Genomic DNA, 17,035 nt, shown 5'->3' with positions numbered 1-17,035 from the left:
GTCTCCAGCAGAAATTGGAGTTTCTTGGGGCATAATAATTTATATTTCTAGCATCTCTTTAGTTCCCTCCTTGTTCCCAGACTTAGAACTCAAAGAGCAAAGGATGATTTCCTCTGAAAAAATAAATCGGAAATTTGAAGGATGGGAGTGGGGATCAGGTGGGTATCACACAGTGTGTACTTGTGTGTGGTGCCAAGGGTGTAGCCAAAGGCATTATACATGCAGAGCCATTAAATGTCTTTTGTACTCTTGTACAACACCCCTGTCACGTGAAAGTTCTCTTGTCGTAAGAATTGGACTAGCATATTCTGTGGAATTCCATGAGAATGAAATTGGACTTCCATCGGAGGAGTCTGAGCATTGGGAATTTATGGATTTAAGACTTAGGAATCATTCAGCTTTTTGGTGAGTGCTTTATTTTCTAAGCTAATTTCTGTTCACTTTAAGTTTAGCTTAACCTTTAAGGAAATTTAAGTGGCTGGGATAACAAGATAACAGATTTTTAAAAATGTTTTCTATCTCCTATCTTAAGTGTATTCTTCTTCTTAAAATAAATAAATTTTCTTTTGTGTTTCAGTATTACAGCTTACCTCCAGGAAAATGTGCTTTCATATTTGGCTTAACTTTTTTATGCAGTTGTTCACAAGAACAATGACTGTGATTTCATAGTTTATAAAAACAGAGACATTGGTACCCCTTGGGGACTGTGTCAAAACAGGTCATTTCTTTTGGTTCTTCCCCTCCTGTCAGTACGTATTTCTTTATTGGCAGCCTTAGCTCCAACCTTGAAAGCTGTGTGTGCCAGAATAAAAAATCTTATTTATTGTGAATCATTTGTAAACATCTTGTTTTTGGTGGAAGGGAAAAGTAGGATGCAGGGAAGGGAGGGCAGATAGTAGAAACTGGTAGAAAACATTTAAATATCACCACAGTTTCGTCTCTTGATATTGGTAACTCCTGTTCAGCCTTGAATACAACATTTCCAGTTAGAGGACAGTACATGGTACAGAAAGACCCAGACAAACTCCCTAGACCTGAGATTTCTTGCAACCCCTCTTATTTTTTTTATTTACTAAGATTTTAAATTAAATTTCATGTAAGCCATGTGTGAGTGTCCACAGAGACCAGAAGAAGGCATTAGGTTCCCTGGAGGTAGAATTACAGGCAATTGTGAGATACCCAGGAGGGCTGGGAACCAAGCATGGGTCCTCCAGAAGAGCAGCAAGTGGTCCTAACTGCTAAGCCATCCTTCCAGCCCTCATGACTACCTCTAGCCAGATAAATTTTTACACAACTCTGGGAATATAGGTATATAAGTTGAATCATTTACTGATAAATCATAAAGAATTTTATTTTAAAATTAATTCTTTGATATACATACAATTTTACTATCTACCTAGAATTTGCATACTAATAAGACAGATGTATAACTTGATTTTTTTGTAAAGAATTAAATTTTGGCAGAATATTTGATACTGCAAGAGATAGCATCATCAATGTTTTTTTCTGAGTTGATTACTACTTTGATTTTATAATTGCCAGTGCTGAGAATACTTCTCTGTATGACAAAGTTTGTTATTAAAAGCCATCTCAAATTGTAAATTTTGCCTTAATTTTAATCAAAAATTCATTTCATACTTTTTTTAAAAGCCAGAGTCTTGCTCATGCTGGCTTGGAACTCGCAGAAGCCTCTGCTTTCTGAGTGCTGGGATTAAAGCTTTGGGCCATGCTGATTTATGCTTTAATTTCATAATTTCGGAGGTGTAAGCAGCTGGATCTCTGAGTTCCAGGCCAGCTACATAGTGAGACTCTGTCTCAGAAAATTAAAAGAAAAAAAAAAATGGAGGGTTGGGGAATTTGAGCTACCTGGCCATTTCGAGATTTTCTAAAATGAAATTTAAATCAGCAACTCAAGCAGCAACTTTAAAAAAAATTATTTTTATTTTATGTGTATGAATGTTTACCTGCATGTGTGAATATGTACCACATGTCCAACTGATGCTTGTGGAGACCAAATGATGTTATCAGATCCCTTGGAACTGGAGTTAGGTTGATTGTGAGCCTCTATGTAGATGCTGGGTACTGACCCAGGTTCTCCTCATAAACAGCAAGTGCTATTAATCATTGACCCATCTCTCTAGCCACAAGGCAACAGTTTTTAAAATTAAGTATTCTTATGCAATATAATAAAAAAATACACTAATCTGATAATTCCACACTGAGGAATGACAGTAGGATGATATTAAAAATCTTTGTTTTCTTATTTTTGGACACAGGGTTTCATATAGCCCAGGGTGCCTTGAACTTGCTTTGTAGGACCCCGAGCTTCAGGTCCTCCTGCCTCTGCATCTCAGGTATTAAGATTGCAGCTCTACATCACCAAACACATCTTAATCTTCTCTCTCTTTCTTCTTTCAGTCCTGGGAATTGAAACCACAATCTCCTGCGTACTAGGCACTAGGCTACATCTCCAGCCTCTTTTTACATTAAAATGTTTTTTTTTTTTTACCTTTCTAGAGCTTTATTGAGAGAGAGAGAGAGAGAGAGAGAGAGAGAGAGAGAGAGAGAGAGAGAGAGAGAGCCATTAAAATGTTTTTAATTTAACTTAATTTTATGTGTATGAGTGTTTTGCCCGCATAAATGTCTATGCACCACATGTGAACTTGGTGCCCAAGGAGGTCAGAAGATGGTGTTGGATCCCCTGGAACTGGAGTTGCCTTGTGGGTGCTGGAACTCAAACTTGGGTCCTCAGGAAGAGCAATCAGTGCCTCTTAACTGTTAGTCATTTCTCCAGCCCCACCTCACCCCTCTTTTGAGACAAGGTCTTGCTACATAGCCTGGCTGTCCTGGAATTCACTATGTAGATCAGGCTGGTCTTGAACTCAAGAGAGTTCTGCCTCCCCTGGGATCAGAGGTGTTCACCACCATGCCTGGCTTCAGCTCCCTTTTTTTATATTCAGTCCCCCCTCTCGAGATAGGGTTTCTCTGTGTAGCCCTGGATGTCCTAGAACTCGCTCTGTAGACCAGGCTGCCCTCAAACTCACAGAGATCCGCCTGCCTCTGCTTCCTGAGTGCTGGGATTAAAGGCATGCATCACCACTGCCTGGTTTATTTTTAGTTTTGAGACAGGGTCTCACAAGTTGGCAAGACTGGGCTGGAACTCACTTGGTAACTCAGGTAGGCCTTGAATTTGTAATCCTCCTGCCCCAGCCTACCAAGTAGCAGAATTACAGATCTGTACTACCAGGCCCAGATCCATTATGTTTCTATAAGAGCAGAATACTTCATATGCACAGTAAAACCATCATAATTCATATATACAGTAGTCTTGACTAGGAGTGAAGTTGTTTGAGACAGTGTTCATTGGTTGTCTGATGGCAAGACATCTTGTGCATTGCAAAAATGTACTTATTGTGTTCAAACAGGGCTACAATGAAATTGTATACAATAGAGCCAATAACACTTGGATTACTTATGCATTTATTTTTAATTAATTTTTAGTTGTTCCTGTTCATAATCCTTTTAGTGTTTACCCAATTTTTGTGATTCCTCCTCACATTCTATTACGTGACTTCTGATAGTGTTATGACTTAAAGTTTAAGTGTCAGAGCTCTATAACCCTAGAGTAACAAAAGATGTAATTGCCTGCTAACAGAGGCAGAGTCAGTTGTACAGACTGAGTCAAGAGACTACACAGTTTCTTGTACAGTTGCTCAGCTTGTTTACTGAAAGTTAACAAGATTATGTTTGCTCTTGAAATTAAATCTCATTCAAGCAGGAGTAAAAATTTGGCATTTTCTGAATGTGGACACAAGGCCGTTAAATAGACACACCTTGTTGAATCATTAGGTGATGGAGGCCTTGAAATGACATGTCTGTTGACGTGTATATGCACATTAAGTATTTATTTTTGTACCTTATGGAACTCTATAGAAAAGATCAGATGACAGCTTTTTCCTGAAAGTCTTTGAGGAACTGAAGCACTAGTATATGTTTGAGAGATTATTCAAGTACAGATGAAATGTAATTTTAATTTCCTTGCTCTTAATAATAAAGTCTTAATATTAAAACTGCCTTGAGACTTAAAGTATAAATGATTGTATTGCTTTTATAAATCCAACTGAATAGCCTTTAATGCCTCTAAAGTAATGAGATAGTCCTACTCTCAAGTGTGGGAACTACTCTACACTCTGTTCCCCTGTTCCCTGAACTTTGCCTTTTAACCCTGCTGCTTTGTAATGAGATTATGGGCCTCCCAGCTTCTCTCCAGTCTGCTTGGGTTTCCGTGCACAACATAAAGCTTTAGACTTCCTTAAAAAGCTATTTTTAGAATTGAGGAAACAACTTAGATTTAAGTGTGTATATGAGTTTTATAAACAATTTTTCTTTAAAAAGTTTTCTTCCTTAATGTATAATATTTCTAATAGTAACCTTAATTTGTTTTGTTTATATATGATTTAGTATGAGCCCTCTCCCTTTATTGAATAAAATGTTCTTGGAAAGTTTCATAAAATAAAATTCCTTATTTAGGCAGAAGCTAAAAATTAGAGCTTTCTGGGACACGACACTCAGAAGAAACTCTGCACAGCTTATTCCCATAGTGGTCCCCTTGGGCATGGGAAGTTAGCATGGATTGAAAGGGATCATGCATGACTAGCAATTGCTTATGGTTAAAGAAAATCACTGCTTTAATCTTTATAATAAGCAAGTTGTACTTTTTCAGTTGTTGAAAATAAAGGAAGAGAAGAGATGAACTTGTTAATAATAGAGTATTAGTTGTTACTTGTTATTAATAAGTTGCTTTTTGGGGAAAGGGTAAAAATTAGTGACAAATATAAGAATTTGGGGCTGATGCCTGATGGATGACCTGACTTCCTCCATCCTCTGGGCCCACATAAAGATGAAAGATGAGAACAAACTCCACAGTTGTCCTCTGACCCCACAGGTGCCTCATCACATAAACACAACAATAACAGTAACATGTAGCTAGAGTTTTCCTGCCTTGCCCACAGTCAGGACAAATCTCTGTCACCCGCCAGTCCCACAGCAGCTCAGACCAAACCAAACTGTATGGCCGTGGCAGGCTTCTTGCTAACTGTTCTTATAGCTTAAATTAATCCATTTACATAAATCTATACCTAGCCACGTGGCTCGTGGCTTACCGGCGCCTTCACATGCTTCTTGTCATGGCGGCGGCTGGCAGTGTCTCCCTCACTCAGCCTTCCACTTCCCAGAATTTTCCTCCCTCCTTGTCCTGCCTATACTTCCTGTCTGGCCACTGGCCAATCAGTGTTTTATTTATTAACATATTTGCCATACAGAACATCCCACAGCAGTAACAAAAGAGTTTCAATTCAGCAGGTAAAGCCTGTGCTTCCAGGCCTAATGACCTGAGTTCAGTCCCAAGACCCACATGATAGGAGAGGACGGAACTGAGTCCTGAAAGTTGTCTTCTGACCCCACAAATACCTCGGCATTAATATCCCTCCCCAAGTTAATAAGTGTAATTAAGAGTTTGAAGATTCTCTGTTTTGTTATTTTGCGTCCTATCTCAGGTTTATTTAGAAAACTGAACATTTGTTTCAGTTCTTTGCTTATTATTTCTTTTGGTGGTTTTGGTGGTGGTTGTTGTTAGAGAGGGTCTCTTATAGCCCATGCTGACTTAAACTCATTAAGTAGCTAAGGAGATGACTTTGAACTCCTGATGTTCTTGCCTCTCAAGTGCTGGGATTCCAAGAGTGTGCCACCATACCCAGTATGTTTCAGTAATTTTAATAGGACTAACTGAGGAGTGTCTGTTTTAAATACCATCTGAAAGATTTATAAAATGAAGCTGTTAGACTTCGGCTCTCACGGCACTTTATTATTCTACTAAGAGTAAAGATAAATAAAATAATGGGTTTGAAATAACAAAGGGCAGTAAGTGCTTTTTTTATTTTTAAAGAATTGTGGATTTTCACTTGTAACAGTAATAATACACTTAAATTTAAAACTGCAGTGTATACAAGAATGCTTTAAGGAAAATAACTACCACCTGTTACTCCCCAGAGACAGACTGTAAAATAAAAATAGAACTTCTCATTTCCGCTTTTTAACTAGAAGCCAGAGTGATCACTTTATTGTTAAATGAGCTGAGCATTAATCAGGAAAACTTGTAAGATTTTTAGTTATTTTAAAAGATTTTATACCTGTTATATCCTGTTCATATCCCTCTCCGTGCCCCCTTTTTATCCTGTTCCTACTGTTAGCCCCTTTGTCCCTTAGACAGTTTACTTCTATTTTCTTTTTTTTTTGGGGGGGGGGGGTTGTTGTTTTGGTTTGGTTTGGTTTGATTTTTGAGATATGGTCTATGTAGCCCTGGCTGTTCTGGAACTTGCTATATAGACCGGGAAGACCTGGGACTCACAGGGATCCACCTGATGTTCTCTCTGGAGTGTAGGAGTTAAAGGCGTGTCCCACCACACCTGGCCCGTGTCCCACCACACCTGGCCCTTACTTCTGTTTTCATGTGAGATAAACACATTGTTTTATGTATCTATAAAAATCTAGGAATGACAAATGAGAGAAAACATACGATTTTTGTCTTTTTCAAACTGGTATAGCTCATTTAATTATAATAATTTCTAGTTATATCAGTAAAATATTTTGTCTAAATTATTACCATTTAATTTGGCATGTGACATTTGAAAAGATCTCAGTATATAGTTGTTGATTCAGAGAGTAAGTGGATTAAGTAAAATGGAGTTCTCTTAGTTGTTTACTCTGAGAGAAATCAAAATCTTGCACATTTTCTTTCTTTTCAGAATTCCTCCATACCATCAGTAATTAAAATACAGTGGGAAAAGAAAGAATAACTTTGAATCTCAGGAGTTTAGCACTAAAATAATCTACACTCTAGTTCTTTTTCTATAATGGAAAGGAGAAAGGAAAACACTAATGATAAATTAAATGTGAAGACAGAAAAGCTTAATAAGAAGAAGAGGCAATTAAGTGAGAAGATAAACTCTTGTTCTCTGTCTTATAGGAAGTGAGGAGATTTATTTGTTACGTAGCAAAATCATAATGTGTTTAGATGTTATAAGAAACTTCTGAGGAATACTTGGCTGTCTCTTTCCTTACAGGTTGCTTTAGACAATATTTGGGGAGGCCAGATTATCCAGCAACTGCAGCAGATCTCATAGCTCCCTTCCTAACTCTCAAGACAGGGTTATAGAAACATTTTATGATCGGTGCTGGGCACTAACTCTAGAATAAAGAGAATGTCTGCAGTTTCCCTTTACATGTAGCAGGAATAAGAACAGAGACAATGTATTGGTGGTTTTTTTCTTTTTTGAGGGGTTAGGGGGCGTGGCTGTTGGTGGTTTTAAAATTCTCAGACCATGTTGCTATAAGGAAGTTCTGATTTTTGATCTCTTCTGTGAATGACTTTCCTACTAAAACACAGTATGAGTTTCAGATGGAAAAAAACAAAACAAACCCCACAATTTTGTATGCTAGCCTAGAAATAATTTAAAGATGCTCAAAAATTATCGAGGATTTAAAAAGGTTCATTTGTCATAGTAAATTTAGGCAAAGGTGAATGTTTATCGTTTTCAGTAAACTTGTCAGCTTACTGAAAATTAATAGAATTTTTAAACATTGTTTTGCCTATTTAATGTGTATGGGTGTTTTGCCTGCATGTATGTCTGCTTACCACTTGCATACCTGATCCCTGGAACTGGAATTAGAGATGACTGTGACCTGCCATGTGTGTGATGGGACTCCAACCTGGGTCATCTGGAAGAGTAGCCAGTGCTCACAACCACTGAGCCATCTCTCCAGCTCTGGAGGAATTTTTTGAAGGCAGGATCTCACTTTGTAGCCCTGGTTAGCCTGGAACTCATTTTGTAGACCAGACTAGTCTCAGACTCATAGAGATTTGCCTGCCTCTGCCTACAGAGTGCTGGGATTTAGTATGTGCACACCTGGTTCTGAATGTGATTTGTATTAGTATAGTAGTGCCTACTAGGATTTGTAGGTTTAGTTATTTATTTTGAGTAAATGAAGCAAAACCCCTAGAAGAAAAAAATACATTAAAAATGAGGGGGAGCTGGACATGAATGTCTCAGCCCTTGGATGGTTTGAGATAAGAAGCTCAAGAGGTCAAGGCCAGCCTCTACCACATAATGGTTTTGAAACCAGACTACTTATGTGAGATACGAGAGAGAGAGAGAGAGAGAGAGAGAGAGAGAGAGAGAGAGAGAGAGAGAGAGAGAGAGAGAACACGAACGGACATAGAGTGGTTAGTTTCTATTTAGGGGTAATATTTGCATTTTTCTTTTCCTGAGAGTAACTCCACATGACAGATTTTGGGTTTGGCCAGTATAGACATGGTTTGTATAAGGAGGGAACACAGGAAGTAAGTTTCAGATGGTACATATTGAAGTCAACTTTGGTTTTGTGATAGTGATGATAGTAGTAATAGATACCCTTTAATTTTTTCCTCTTTTAGTATTTTTCTTCCTTTATAACAGTGAGAATTAGAATCATTTTCTCCACATTTGTCTTGATAGTATTGGTTAACTGTGTTCATATATATATATATATATATATATATATATATATATATGTAAAAGCAAGTGGTAGACCTAGAATTTGATTTTTTAAGATTTTATTTTATGTGTATATGTGGTTTTGCCTGCATGTATGTATATGTACCGTGTGTGTTGTGTCTGGTGCCCAAGGAGGCTAGCAAAGAGCCCTGGGTCCTGGACCTGGGGTTACAGTGGTTGTTAAGCTGTTACATGGGTGATGAGAGCCGAACATGGGTCTTCTACAAAAGCATCCAGTGAGTCATTTCTCCAGAGCCTAGAATTTTAATTAAAAAAAACTTTCGTTTGTAGCATGAATCTTAAAAAGTCTTATTAATAAAAACAAACCTGGAACGAGGTATTGGGATGAACGCTGGAAGATCAGAGAAGCAGAACAAGCCACAGCCACCTCAGCTCGCCAATTCCTCAGCTGATCCCATTTCCTCAGACTGTATGCCTCTGAGTTCTCACTCATCCAAATAGAGCTCAGCTGAACTGTTGTTCAAAAACCTAAAAGCTTAACCAGCATCTAGTTCCTTGTCCTCACACTTTAAATACCTTTCTGCCATCACTTCCTGGAATTAAAGGCATGTGTCACCATGCCTGGCTGTTTCCAGTGTGGCCTTGAACTCACAGAGATCCAGGCGGATCTCTGCCTCTGGAATGCTAGGATTAAATGTGTGTGTGCCACCATTTTCTGGCTTCTATATCTAGTGACTGTTCTGTTCTCTGACCCCAGATAAGTTTATTAGGGTGCACAATATTTTGGGGAACACAGTACCACATTTGTTTGTTTGTTTGTTTTTTGAGACAGAGTCTCACTGTGTATCCCTGGCTGGCCTGAAGCTCGATGTGGACCAGTCTGACCTCGAACGCAGAAACCTGCTCTCCTCTGCTTCCCTAGCACTCAGAATAAAGGCAAGTACCACCAGGCCTGGTGAAACTTTGATTTAAAGTTCAGACCCAGATAATTTCTGGTATTTTTTTCTCCTTGTTGTCACACCTACCTTTGTGCATTTACATTTTTTCTTTCCTCCTCCCCTCTTCCTTCCTTCTTTTTTGTTAGGGAAACAAAGAATAGATATATGTGTATACTCATTTAAGTCTGCTTTGGAGATGAAGTATAAAGGATACCATACTTAAAATTATGGAAACTACTTAGTACAAGCTGAGACTTATTTTTGAGTTAAAAATGTGTTAATTATTAATTAGTAAATAGTTTGTTTTGTTTTAACTGTTTTGCAAACTTTAGTTTGTAGTTAGAGTGCACAGATGTTTTTATGGCAGACCTTAAAATAGTTTGTTTGTATGTGTTCTGTGTCCATAAATCAGGGAACCATATGATCTTTAATACTGAGTTGATATAACATACCCATCTATAACCAGTTCAAATTGTGTCAGATGCTTGCACTGACCTTTCTAATGCCTAGACCATCTGGAACTACTCTAGAAGAATGTCTAGTTATCTGTGTGGAAGAATTTGATTAAATACTTACTCTTGGTTGGTAATTAAATACTTAATAGTACTTAGTATGGAGTTCAGTAGGATATAATTGCTCATAAAAGTTAGCTATATTTTCATTATCATAGTTGATGGGAGTATACCTCAGGTTCTTCCATGGGATTTAAAGTGTACTTAGAACTCTTGTGTAGACATCCAAAAGAAAGTTCCTAAGGTTGTGAGGTTGTGACCGCTTTTACCGACAACTAGTGTGTGTGTGTGTGTGTGTGTGTGTGTGTGTGTGTGTGTGTGCGCGCGCGCGCGCGTGCTTGTGTTCAAGTGTTGAGGTCAAAGGATAACTTTCTGGAATCAATCCTTTGCTTCCACCAAACATGTGAGGGATTGAACTCCAGCTGTTGTAATTGGCAGCCCAGGCACGATGGGGTATGACCATAATTGCAGCACTCAGAAGATTAAGGCAGAAGGGTTTTGAGTTCCAGGCTAGCCTGTGCTACTGCAAATTCAGCAGGGGCTACCCAGCAGGGACTCTGTTTCAATAAAACAAAGCAAAACAAATCTCCTATCTGTCTCTAGCCATTTACTTATTTCCTTCAGAAGTACTTACCACATTCTTGTTTATTGTTTATATTGCCATGGGTATTTTTGTATACTGTGACATATTATTGATCTTAAGTGTATCTTCCTAGCTTTGAGCTTTTTTTTTTTTCACAGAAAGACAGTTTTTATTTCTAAAAGCTGTCATAAACTTTTAGTGGGTGACAGTAGTCACCTCCACATTTTCACCAGGTTGTCAGTGTAGCCATCAGGGTCCGGCCATCAGCAGACTAGGCCAGAGAGGTGCACTGGGGTGGCTCTGCCTTGCTGCTGCTTGCTTCAGTTCTACAGTGATCTTATCCTCCGGGTCCCAGATCTTGATACTAGAGCTTGTGGCAGGACAGAGCCAGTAGCGTGTGGGACTGAAGCACAAGGCAACAGCATAGCCTGGCATCCTTGCTTCCAGAAGCAGAGGGATCCATCTGGACAGACTATTTGAACTTTTTTTTTAAAGTGAGTCTCACAGAGTCCAGGCTGGCCTTGAACTTTATGCAGTCAAGGATCCTTGGTCTTAGGCAGTACTGGTGCTGGGCCTGAGGATTTCTGCAATGCTAGCTAGAAAGTTGCTCTGCCACGTGCTAGAGCCCCCAGCCCTGATTTTAATGTTTCTAATGTTAGGTTAACATGATTTGAGAAATCAACCAGTTACTGAAAGTGGATTATTCCATTTTTTTTTTAAATTTAGAAATCTTCGGATGTTCTTTCTTTTAACATCTGCATTATAAATAAACTTGTCATCTGGATGTGGTGTTGTATGCCTATAATCAAAGTACTCTAAGGATGATGGGTTGCTCTAAGTTCAAGGCCAGCCTGGGCTTAAAAAAAGGAAAAAGAAAAAGAAAAAAACTTGAACAAACAAACTTGTCAATGCGGTTGCTTTCTTGTATTAGTTTACTATTACCTTGTCAGATTATTCCAAAATTTAGCACTCTCAAATATATGCTGTAGACACAAACTTGTGCTTAGCATAATAAAGTGTGGAGTTCAATCCTGAAAATCAAACTAGTCCACCTGCAAAATCTATTCCATTTCCCCTCCAGGGAACCCTCTGGGTCCCCCTTAACCTAACGAGGCTTTCCTAGCACTTCCTTTGTCCACTTCTGCTTTTGTGAAGACATCTGGGTTCTCGTGTTTTAAAGAGCAATTAGGCGTGGGTTTTCTTGTTTTATAGTTTATAATGATCTTACTGGAAAGAAAAGTGATCGTCTTTAAAAATGAAAAGGAGAAATAAAAAGAATAGGATAGTAGTAGTGGGGGCAGGGGACTGGAAATGCTTGATAAATTATGAAAGGAAAGCATTTGGCTTTGGTCAGAAATTTAGTTGCTAGTCAGCTGCAAGTGAACCCATCTGGCGTACTTTTTCATTATTCTTCTGAAATATTAATGAGTTCCCACAGTCCCTGCCTTGTTTCCATTAGATTCTTACGTGTTCTCATCTTCCAGAGACTGCTGTGGATTTGCAGTAGGTTGTCCTTGTTTTGTTTCCATGCTGCTTCGGATACAATTGATTAAAAAGTAGACACTCAAGGAAAAGTTTGGATGTCTCATTTCTTTTGGCAAACTAAGCCATGGAGCAAAGTAAATAACATAGTTTTTGAGAATAGAAAACAATGATCCAAGTAATTACCATAGTTTATTATGCTTTAAGGTATGTAAAATACTTAAACATCTCTAAATGAATCTCTTCTGATCATTAAATAACACTCCTTTTCACTTTGCCTAGTATATACAAGGTGATCCCTAGCACTACAAGAAAAGAATTTATAAATAATAATAGATCTGGCCCTCAATGAGTAACTCTGTGGTTTAAAATATACATACTTTTTAATCTGTGGATGATTAGCCACTTATATTTGTCACTTAGACTTCTGGGGAATAAGAAAGTCCAGGTGCATTAATTTATTTCTAATTACTTTTAAAGTATTTTTATTTACGTGTCTCTGGGTGTATTTATATGGGTGCAAGTGTCCACAGAGACCAGAAATGGGTGTCAGATCCTCTGGGGCTGGAGTTACAGTTAGTTCTGAGCCAAACTCAGATCCTCTGGAAAAGTAATACAGGATCTTAACCACTGAGCCATCTCTTCAGCCCTCTATCTTCTTACCTTCTAAACTGAAGCCATTTAAAATAAACAGTTTAGCATAATAGTTGTAAATATGGGTCCTGGAGATGACAGTGCCTGAGATCAGATTCTAGTTCTGCCATTTGCAAGTTTTGTATTCTAAAATATTAATTAATTAAATTTTAATGTGTGTATCTGTGCATCATTTATGTGCCTGATGCCTACAGAGGCCAGCAGAGAGCACAGATCCCCTGGAACTGGGGTTACAGACAGTTGTGAGCTCCATGTGGTGCTGGGAATTGAACCTGGGTCCTCTGGAAGAGCAGCTCATGCTCTTATCTGCTGAGCTATCTCTTAAGCACATTATACACACACATAGATTTTAAAAAGGAAATCAGAGTGGATTGAGGTTTGCCAGCTCAGGCTTAGATGATCACACTGAGATCACCAAAGTGAACAACAGTCTGGAAACCAAGTACAGGTAGATTAGTACAGCCTGATGTTTACAGAGAAAACACTGTAGGGCATTGAGATCACTGTGGAAGACCAGTCTACCTCTGGACTGAAGATAACTGATTTATCCTTTTCACCTAACAGTGGGAGAAAAATGCTTAAATCGAGACAGGGTGCAAGAGGGAGTGCATCACCTAGAGCTATAGTGTGGACTCTGACATCAGCAAGCCTCTGTCTGGGGCACTCTGGTGCTGGGCTATGAAGGCTGCCTATCTGGCTGCTAGATGAGTTTTAGGAGTATAAAGTCTCAGGTGATCCAGAGCAACTTTGCAGTTGGCTACAAGACAGAAGAATTCTAGCCTCACATTAATATGAACTTCTGGACAAAGTTTGGTGTCTCCATTTACACAGAAATGAAAAAGAAGTTGGATAGTTTCGTCAGTCTCCCTTGGAAAGCAAGAAACAGTAACACCTCAAAATAGCCAAGTCTCAGATCGATGCTGATGCTTGCTTTTTGGCCATAGTGAACAACTCCAGCCTGATTGGTCAGCTGCAGGACGGCAAGATTGTCAGAGTGGCCACACGCTTTGTATAAAACTGGAGTGTCGCCAGGCGATGGTGGCGCACGCCTTTAATCCCAGCACTCGGGAGGCAGAGCCAGGCGGATCTCTGTGAGTTCGAGGCCAGCCTGGGCTACGAAGTGAGTTCCAGGAAAAGGCGCAAAGCTGCACAGAGAAACCCTGTCTCGAAAAACCAAAAAAAAAAAAAAAAAAAAAAAACCAAAAAAAAAAACTGGAATGTCAAACATAAATGAATACTGTGCAGTCATTTATTCAAACTATTTGTTGATATAGTTACCTTCAGAATTTAAAAAAAAAATTTATTTATTATTATTACAGAGTGGGGGGAGGACACATTTTTGCAAGCCATGGTGTACATGTGCTGGTCAGAGGACAGCTTTGGGGAGTCACTTCTCTCCTTCCACTTTTGTGTAGGTTCTGGGAGTGGAACCCAGGTCATCTTTACCCACTGAACCATCTCACTGGCCCTGTCTGGTATTTTAAGATAGAGTCCCAGGTAGCACTGACTGGCCTTGAACCTGCTTTGTAGCCAAAGACAAAAACTCCTGATCTTCCTGCTTCTGCCTCCTTTAATAAGATCTAATTAAAAGTGTCTTCAGAGGATAGATTGAGAGGGCCTCCTCACTTCACAAATGCCCAAGAGTAGCTTAGCCTCAGAAGTCTTCTCTTACCCCTTACTGTGAAGACTTGATTTTTTTGTTGTTTTTGTTTTTTGTTTAAACCATGGATGCCCTTCTCTTTTCTTATAAACAGAGAATGGAGTAAATTCACTGACTGATAGAATAGGATAGTATATTAGTTACTTGTTTCATTGCTCTGATAAAATACCTAAGAAAGTAACTTATAAAAGAAAACATTTAATGGGCTTGTGGTCCATGACCATTATGGCAGGGAGCTTGGCATCAGATAGGAAGGCATGACACTGGAACAGTAGCTGAGAGCTTATAGCTGATCCACAAGTACAAGGAAGAAATAGAGATACTCCAGAAGTGAATATATTTTTTAATATTGTATGTGTGGGATGTAAGAATTGCTAAATATCATACCAGATGTTATGATGTACCCCTCTAATCCCAGCATTTAGGAGGTGGTGGATGAAAGATCAGAAGTTCAAGGTCATCCCCAGCTACATAGGAATTTTAAGGCCAGCCTGTGCTACATGAGACTTTGTATCAAACAAACAAGCAAAAAGATATTTCTGAATATCATGTTAGACCTCTAGATTAAAAGTGACTCAGCTTTGGGGCTGGGGAGATAGTTCAGCAGTTAGGAGCCATTTGTTGCTCTTGCAAAAGACCTGAATTAAACTCCCAGCACCTGCCTGGTGGTTCACAACCATCTTATCTCTAGTTTGAGGTGGATTAGATACCCTCTTCTGACTTCTGTGGGCACCACGGGATGCACATGCATGTGTGGTACACATACATGTATGCAGGCAAACACACACACACAAAATAAAATAAATAAATTTTAAAAAGATTCAGCTTTAAGGTGTGAACATTTCAGAGGAACAGAAGAAACTCAAAAAAGACCCTTTCAATTATAAATGAGGGAAACTTGGCCCTGATATAGGTGCCAGTTTTCTTTTTTTAATCTAGGAGTAGCTGCAGGTGGAAATTGGTAATGGTTTGGTACTTTGGAAATCTGTATTGAGTCAGCAGACTTCTTGGGCATTGAGCCTTGGTTTCCTACCTCTGAACTGAAAACTTGTGGCTTGATGATGTAGACAGACCCATCTGAAAAAAATAGCTTTTCATGCCTTGATCCCACCCTAGTCACCTTTACCTGTTTACTCCGAAAGTAGTCTACGGGGTGTGGTAGCTACTTCTTTTGTGTTGTTGTGTCGTTTGGGGATGTGATAAAGCCAGTAATTCAGGACTTAATTCCTCTTCTTGTTGTATTGTAGGTTTGTTGTTATTTCAGGGCACCAGAGTATGAAATAGCTTTCTGGAGCTCCAGCCAGGAGCTAGGCAGAGTTTTTGTGATTGTAATCATGTGGTGATAACACTAGAGATAAACTGGACTTCTGTTGTATTCTCACCATTCTTATTTTTTAATAGTTTAATAGGTACATTTTAGAGTTTCCATTTTGTGTGGAATTATATCTTCTTCAAGTGCCGTAATCAACATCATGTAAAATAAAACTTGAATAAAATATTCAAATCTAAAAAAAGATAGAGATCAATAGAGAAAAAAAAATGAGGTGCCATCTGACCTCCACATGTACACATGTGCATACAACTTACACGAACACACAGCACATAATATTTGCATGAAATTGGATACTAAATCTTTTAAAAATAAATTATTTCTACAGTAGGTTCCCAATTCAGTATGCGAATAAGAATGGACAGAAAAGAAATTTATTCGAAAAACGTAATTTTGTTTTGTTTTGTTTTTAGTTACCCTGTATAGTCTTGGTTGTCCTGGAACTAGCTCTGTTGATCAGGCTGTCCTCGAACTCACAGAAATCTACCTGCTTCTGCCTCCCAAGTGCTGGGATCAAGGGTGTGCTCCTGTGCCACCACCACTGGCTGTTTCCTTATTCTTATGCTTTAGTGTGTGACAAGGGCTACAAGCCATGATGTTTAAGTGGAAATCAGAGGACAGCTTGTGCAAGTCTGTTCTCTTCTGGGGGTAGAATCCACGTCTTCATGTTTGGCAGCAAGAGACTTTGAGCCATCTCACTCACTGCCCCTCCCAAAAAATGTTTTGAGTCTTTTCACATATTGTTTAAACACTAATTTTTCCATATTCTAGTTGAAAATGGCCAAAATCAGATAGGAAAATCATCTAGGAAATAAGGATATTTGTATGGATACAATGTTTCTTTTTAGGGATGATAAAAATGTTTCCAAAATTAAGTTGTTGGTGTAACTTAGTAAAAGTACTAAAGATCAGGGTTGGAGAGATGGCTCAATGATTGAGAACACTGGCTGCTCTTCCAGAGGACCTGAGTTCAATTCCCAGCACCTACATGGCAGCTCACAACTGTCTATAACTCCAATTCCAGGGGATCTTACACTCTCACACAGACATACATGCAGACAAAACACCAATGCACATAAATGAAAAAAAAATTAAAACTTCAAAAAAAGAGAAAATACTAAAGTCAGTAAATTGTATATTTTAAAAGGGTAAATATTAAGATATGAGTTATATCTCAACAAAGCTGTTAAAAAAAAAAAACAAACCTTAATTTGTACATGCACATCTGTCACAGTTACTAACTTTCCAGTCGTTTAATGGGAAATTATGTGAGCAAACATATTATAAAATTCAACAGAGAGTTCCTACATCTGGTTGTATTTTA

The 17,035-nt window shown here is 38.6% G+C and overlaps 1 protein-coding gene and 1 pseudogene across 3 annotated transcripts in view; both read left to right on the top strand.

The window, feature by feature from the left end:
* The window catches only part of Dennd5b (DENN domain containing 5B), a 135,731-nt gene that overhangs the window by 10,215 nt on the left and 108,481 nt on the right, over positions 1-17,035 (top strand). The gene's annotated exons all lie outside the window — the stretch shown is intronic.
* On the top strand, positions 8,804-13,736 carry LOC131905576 (voltage-dependent anion-selective channel protein 1-like; annotated as a pseudogene).

The sequence above is a fragment of the Peromyscus eremicus genome, chromosome 3, assembly GCF_949786415.1.
Source record: "Peromyscus eremicus chromosome 3, PerEre_H2_v1, whole genome shotgun sequence".
NCBI classification, from domain to species: Eukaryota; Metazoa; Chordata; class Mammalia; order Rodentia; family Cricetidae; genus Peromyscus; species Peromyscus eremicus.
This window is presented reverse-complemented; position numbering and strand designations above follow the sequence as displayed.